A 7,745-nucleotide genomic window follows, 5' to 3' on the forward strand; every position below is an offset into this window, starting at 1 on the left:
TTGAAAGTTCATAGTACTTTATTGTAAATCCGTATCAATACCACTCATATGTCTATTTCATGATTTATAGCCGTGGGAAATGAGAATACTTGTCCATAAGATAGTTTATGATTTTAATACCCAGAAGAAATCACAACAATGATCATCACGGAAATATTACACTTGTGCCACACATTCACTTTGCCACAAAACTTGATAACAATTACTTCATATTTCTTAAAATATTTAAATACGAGAGCGAAATGATCGCGCGATGTCGGCGGTGCACTCAAACTGATGCCGCCGATCAAGTCTACGATCGCTTAATTATTAATTAAGGTTTTATTGCTGGGGATTATTAATAAAACATTTGCCCTGACTATTGGCACTTAGATTAGCGTCGAGGGAGTAATGGCGCATTTCAACAATTTCGGTTGTTATTTAATTGAAGTCAATTTAGATGATCAGAGTCTATTTAGGTTGGTGCTGGCACTCGGCAGCGGGATCTCTCCTTCATTGGGCTCATTGGTGACTTTCAGACAACACGAATTGCACTCGCTGATGCACTTTTAGACGCATTTGCGCTCGACACAACTTCCACCATATAGGTCAAGAAGTCTAACACCTGTTGCGCATATAGCGAAGAGAAGATGACGTTTCTACCACTGGATTTTACTAAAGCAGCAGTGTAAATAGTTGCGTGTAATAGTGGTTTATGTTGAATTGATTGTGGCAAATAGTTTTGCAGTGTAGTGTTTTTTTGTCAGGTGACAGTTCGTACCTAAAGTGGATAGCATAAGCATATACCATATTTGTGAAAGTAAAAGAAGCTTATTTTTTCCCTCAGAATCCGTAAGTGTTATTTCTTTAACTTATTTATTTAAACGAGGACAATATTTTACTACTCTCGGATGTATTGAATAGGTATACTTTATTGAGTTAGCTTTCGAGAGTTAAAAGAAAATTAGATACACAGAAGAAAATATGTATAAAAGTAGATAGATACATTTGTTTCATTAAGTTCAAAAAACTGTTTTCTGTGCAACATCGCAAGCTAAATGTCGATAGATTGGATGGTAGCTCATTATACTGTGTAGGCCAGTGCATATCAGATTGTCGGTACGTCTTTGTCGGTAGGTTGGTGTCTACGGCCTATGTCTTTCACTGGACCAAAACTAATCGAATTTAGAAAATATAAATTTCCAAATTGACCCGCAAGATCTCCCATAACCTCCGCTATGCCAGGAAGGTCGACAAAACATACCTAATACCTATCCGTAGGCGCATAATCACAGTGTAGCAGTATTTTGCTACATTACTAAGATTAAGTATGTGATATTATAGTTGTTGATAGTATTATAGTCACTACCTAAAATTATTAAAGGCCGCGTAAACTCAGTTCTGCTTATTTTAGACGAGGGCCATAAAACTAATTTTGCAAAAGTTTGCAAAATTTGTTTAAGTTAAAAACCATGCAATGGTGCCCATACCTTCATAATATGACAAGGAAAGGAAATATGACTTAAGTTTGAAAAGTTGTTAAAAGAGAAGTTTAGTCTTAAAATTGTTAAGATAGTTGTTGTACGCTTGTACATTTACCGTACTCGTTCTAAGTTTCTAATGCCCTACCTACATAGAAAGTGACTTTAAAATTTGAATCCCATCTTTAATAATGTCAGTTAATGAACGATGTCAAAAAAATTCCCGCAACATTACCTGTGCTCGAACGGCGAACCTATATAAAATTATCATAAAATTTACTAAATCATTATTTTTGCCATCCAGGAGAGGCTAATAAACCGAGGCTAAAAATATACTGAGTGTTTTTTCTACAAAATAGTATGATGTGAAGTCATACATACTTTGAGGATGAGAATGTGGTGAGTTTCCGAGTTGAACATAACACTTTTAATATCGACTATGATGAAAAAGAATGAGATGAAAATTATCATTGTAAACATCCTATTATTGGTCGTATAAAACTATTTGTTAGTTTTTAGGTACCTATTTTAATTTAACGGGTAGTGTTTATTTTATCGGGCTGGAAACGTGCAATTCTATTTTTTGGTTCTAGATCCCTTTTATAGCTGTAAAAAAGTCTAGAAACATAACTATTTTTTTTCCATTTCTGGCTACGTTAGCTTTCCATTTCTGGTCACGTTAGCTAAAATGAGAGCATTGTATCTTAAATATTTTTAATTACCGTATATAAATATTTTCTCTGCTTTAAATAGCTCTAAATTCACGAAGATCGATTAAAATATACGAAGAAACAGCTCCAGCTCAATAGAAAATATTTTAAAGTCTTATTGCATTTTGTTGTATTGGAAGTTAGAGCATGATGTGTGTTTTGCCACTAAGAAGAACTATAGAAATTTCTTCTGTTTTTTGCCTATAATATTTAGCTTACAAATAAATATTTTAAATTTTAATGTAATTTATTTAGATTTTTGCTGCCAATGTTTAATGTGCTAATTATAAAAACCATTAAGTTTGGTTATGTGCGTACATTTTTCTTATCGTAATCGTCTAAAAACATGTACGCACAATTCGTAATCGTGGATAAAAAATATATGATTGAATAGGCTGTACGGTCAATTATCTTTGCCTGTCCTAAAAGGTACAAATGAAAAAACAACAACATAAAAAAATAGTAGAGTTTGAGACGATTCGCTGTCTTTCGAAAAACTTTACCACCCGCGGTAAAGAAATGAGGTGCTTTCCGACCGCGGTAAAGTAATGAGGTGTTTTCCATCCTCGGTTGATATGAAGAACGCCCACTGAATTAAGAACATGCAGAAACCGAGAACACGACTTATATTAAAGCATCGAAAACCTCTCCACTTTAGTCAGGTTTCTCGAACAGATGATTAGTCACTTCATACCATCACTAGCCAGTAAGTTTTTTAACTCTAATATTCTAAACATTCACCATAAAACATTCGTCTTATTCAAATGTTCTCAAATATAGAAGGTATATCATGGAGTACGTTTTCAAATTTAATTTATTTATTTACACACTTATAGTCATATGGTTATAGCCTTAACTTGGCTGCTATTCAATAAACACTCTACAGTTAATAGTAAAGGCAGTCTTAAAAGTTTATAGCATTTAATTAGGTAGTGAATACAACGATAAAATCCACGGGAGATAGTTCAATGATATCATAAATAGATTTTTTCTTCATTTCATAATAGATATATCTACGAAATATGGATTCATGAATAAAAAAGTGAGTATGTTTGTTCTACAAGCAGGTATGTTCGGCTCAACCATTACCGATGATGTAAAACTTGTATCAGAGATAGCTTGCATATTAAAGGCTTATTAAGGCATATTAAGGGACTAAGCTTATTCTATATGCCGAAAACGTTTCCATGAACCTTTCTCACGGGATTTTAAAAGTAAACTTTGTTACCAACCTTTGAAAATTGTGTAGATCCTTGCTCACTGGATACAGATATAGAATACGGTAAAAAACGGATCCAGAAGAATTTTTTAGAAAACTATGATAAACGCAGACATAGTTGTCAATAACTAGGCAATACCTAGTGATTAATATTGCTGATTAGACAGGGAAACATTGTTCTGATTATGACGTCATACACATGCAACACAATTTTCAATTCGCGAAAAAAAAACGAACAGCATAGTCTGGAATATACACACACCGGTAGCGGAACACAAAAAAACGGTTTGATATCAGTATCATATAAGGTTGCTGGCAGGTTTATACGTCATTTAATTTAAAATGAAATATTTTCAAATTAAGAAAACAACTGAACATCACATTTTATGCAATTGTTTTAATTTTATTCAAATACACCTTATCTGGAACGAACTTCGAGTATTTTTTTAATTTTCTGAGTTTGATTTAAAATTTCATTGAAATACTGTTTTTTCTATTTTTTTTTTAAACGCGTATCTTTCTGGAATTGAGGACTGAATTATGCCTGACTTAGCCCAAACGGAGATTGCAATGGCACTCGAAATGAAATGGTCAAACCTACAGAGTGATATCCAGAGATCTTCGTCGACCAGTTTCAACGATCCATCGCAGTATCCAACGGTTCAGGGAGACCGGTACTTATGTGAGAAGCGCAGGATAAGGCAGAAAAAGACGCACTTCAAGTAGGGATGATCGTGTCATTCGGCTTCGTGTACGTAGGTACTCCCGTTTGACGGCCGACATGACTTAGAAGCAGTGCGGAGTGTAACCATAAGTGAGCGTACGGTACGAAGAAGGTTCGAAGAAGCTGTTTTGGGTTAATTCGTGCCCGCCAAGGCTCTAAGGCTCGATGGTAAATAATCGTAGAAACAGGTTAACTTTTGCTCAGGAACAACTTTGGAACGCGGACCAATGGAGTAAGGTATTGTATAGTGATGAGTGCAGAATTCTTTTAAATCAAGAATATACAGACGCAAAGAAGTACGATAAATTCAGACAAATTTTGAAACTACAGTTGCATACGGTGGTGGATCAATAATGGTTTGGGCGGGCATTTGTTTGGGAGCTCGCACAGACTTGGTAGTGATTGATAGAGGGAGTCTGACTGCAGACCGCTATATCAGAGAACTTTTAGAAAATGTCGTAACGTTTGCCTTATCAAGCTTATCTTAACTTACTCAAGCTTATCTTAACGATATGAATATCACTGTTATCTCGGGCCACTCCGGCCGGCGAGATCACCGGATATGAACCCAATAGAGCACGTTTGGGACTTGCTGAAAAAAAAAGTTAAGTCCAGAATTCCAGCTCCTGTCGACGTGGGTGAACTGCGAATCGCCTTAGTTGAGGAATGGCGGAGACTATCCCAGGAGACCATTGATAACATCAATCTCAGTATGCCTACACGGGTAGAAACTTTAATAATAGCACGCGGAGGAAATACGCGATATTAATCACCATTTTTCTAATTTGTTTAATTGTTATTTTAATATTAATTTTCACTTTTCCCGGTTACATGAAAATTTCCATAATCCAAGATCTCATTTTAAGTAAAACAAATGAAACTTTAAATAACAAAACTATATAAGCCAGTGGGTGTATTACTTATTTATTTTTTCACAAAAGAGTTGTTTTTTTTGGATTCACCAAAATGTCAAAACTGATACCGTTATAATTAACTCGGCACAGCAGATTTTATCACAGGAAACCATTTAATTATTTTTATTTGAGAGCTTTGAATCGGCCTACTTTATTTGTACATTTAAAAACTAATTTCAATAAAAAAATACATCGTTTACCACCCCTGAGAGATCGTTAATGAAGAAAACGTTTTTTTAGTAAAATTGACAGTTTCAAAATCCGATCAAATTAATATTATCGATCTACTTTAATCCAACCTTGCATACGACTTATAAATTCGAAAGTGTGTTTTGTTTGATTATTAGTTTCCTTAGTACCTACTTTTTATCACAGTAAAGTCCCAGGGCATTCAGGGGATCAAGAGCCTTTATATCCTATGCAAGGCTTCTCAATAAAACCAATCGTTGCGAAATATTGCATAGCGATACTTTGCTTCTTGGAAAACAGACAGGATACTTTTTATCCCGGAAATGGTAACGGTTCTCGCAGGATTTTCAAAACCCGTCTAGTGTAGAATACAGCTAGATAGTAGGTATAATACGTTTTCTTGGAAGACGAAAGCTCGAATACGGCGCGTATTTATATTCAAATTTTTAGTTTTTATCTATAATATTGTGTGTTATACAAAATCAAGACAGAAGAAGTTATGACCGTTTTCACTAACGACGAATAAGGCAATGTCTTAAAAGGTAACGCCTAATCTAAGGAGATTACTAGGCATACATCAACCATTCACCAATAGTCACATCGAAAACTTGGTGAGAATTTATTTTTCTATAAACATCGCTTAATTCCGTAGGCATTCGATATAGGTAACTTAGGTTTAGTGAAAGGTATGATATGTTGCGCATATCGTATAGAGGTAAGCATAGTTACTTCGCATGGGTATTCACTGTCGGCTAGTTACTGAGAATTTAACATTGCTGTATCTGCATTAATTTTTACTGTATCCGTCGTTCCGCCAGTCTATTTAAGAAGCGATAGCATAGTTATCTGCATGCATTTTAAATCTGTAATATCTTCGATAATATAAATTTAAATGACTTGCTGTAAAGGGCCATATTCGTGTATCAAATGCACAATATATTAAAGTTTATAAATACCTTTACATTTTACGAGAGTATAAGTTTATATATACTCTAGTAAAATGTAAAGGTTAAAAATTGTTATTGTGGGCTATCCCTAAGAGATAGACGTATACCATCGCGGACTTTTTTATAGACCTTTTTAAGGTCTATAAAAAACGTGGTGGACTGCGGCCAATTTTTAATCCTTCTCATTCTAAGAGGAGACCCGTTCCCAGTTGTTGGCCGGTGGTGGGTTGATGTGATGATGATGATGAATGATTTCACACATTTTCAAAAAAGTTCAAAATTCATTTATTTCAAGTAGGCCTAATACAAGCACTTTTGAAACGTCAAGTCTGTCCGTGTGTAGTGACTCTACCACCGGTTCAGAAGGCAGATTCTAACGAGAAGAAGCCGGCAAGAAACTCAGCAGTTGCTCTTTTCCAACATCAAAATTTTCATTTTACATTTTAACATTTATTTTTCTATCTTGTGAGAGATGAAAGCGGAGCCGGATGCTTCCAAGCAACCTTGTCATTAAGAAACTCATCAATTGTATAATAACCTCGCTGTGATAAATGTGTTTTAACACATTCTTTAAACTTATGCATTGGTAGGTCCAAAATTACCTTTAATTTGGTATTACAGTTAAGTTGGTATTACAGTGGGTCTTAAATTTTTCTATTTTAAATAAATAGGACAGCTAATTAAGGTGAAATAACGGTAAAAAAATATTAATCATTGACCTAGTTACATGTGTAATGAGTGGGAGAAATAAAATTAAAAAATTATAGCAGATAATTGCGCCGATTCTCTGAACTGAAAGAAAACTTAATATTATTTTATTCATCATTTGTAATGTCCTTTTCACCCTGTATCTCATGGAAAAGGTATCACTTGTAAATTAGCTACCTTCGTGTCATCTTTCAAAATTGTAATCATTATCTAAAACGTAACTTTTAAGTTTAATGATGTTTTAGTAAGAAGTACTATGGATTTTTACAGCAGACTGATATTTTTGTATTAAAGGGTTTTTACCTGCGATAAATTCTAAATATTCAGCTTTAAAATAAATATCATATTTGCAAACATTTCAATTCCTACCGGTTTTCTGTGTGAGACACCAGTCACTCGCTATAAGTTTTAATTTGATACCACAAGCCGATATTGAGACAAACGGCCTTAATACAAATACGGGCAGACAAATATACAACAAAGCGATCCTATCGATCGATAAGGGTTCCATTTTTCCATTCGAGCTTATGCACGAAGCTCGGTTAAAAATTGACTTTTTTCATTGGAATTTAATTATATGGTATGATGGCAGAAGGATTTATCAAATACCTAATCATATCCCAATACCAACAAAAAAGAATTCCAACTTATTTTATACCTACTTACCTTACTTTACTTAGGAAGACAGCCTGAAAAATAATTAATTTCAAATAAATATACGTATCCAAAACGCTTGATTTGCTAGAAATTGATAAAAAACAATTACATTGGTAATTAAAAATTATCTTTAGATGGTAGAAATTAACTAATGCTCTTCCTTACTCTTCCTTCCCTGTAGATAAGGATAGTACTACTAAACATAATCTGCCATCCA

This window comes from Pararge aegeria, chromosome 4, assembly GCF_905163445.1.
Source record: "Pararge aegeria chromosome 4, ilParAegt1.1, whole genome shotgun sequence".
In the NCBI taxonomy this organism is placed as follows: Eukaryota; Metazoa; Arthropoda; class Insecta; order Lepidoptera; family Nymphalidae; genus Pararge; species Pararge aegeria.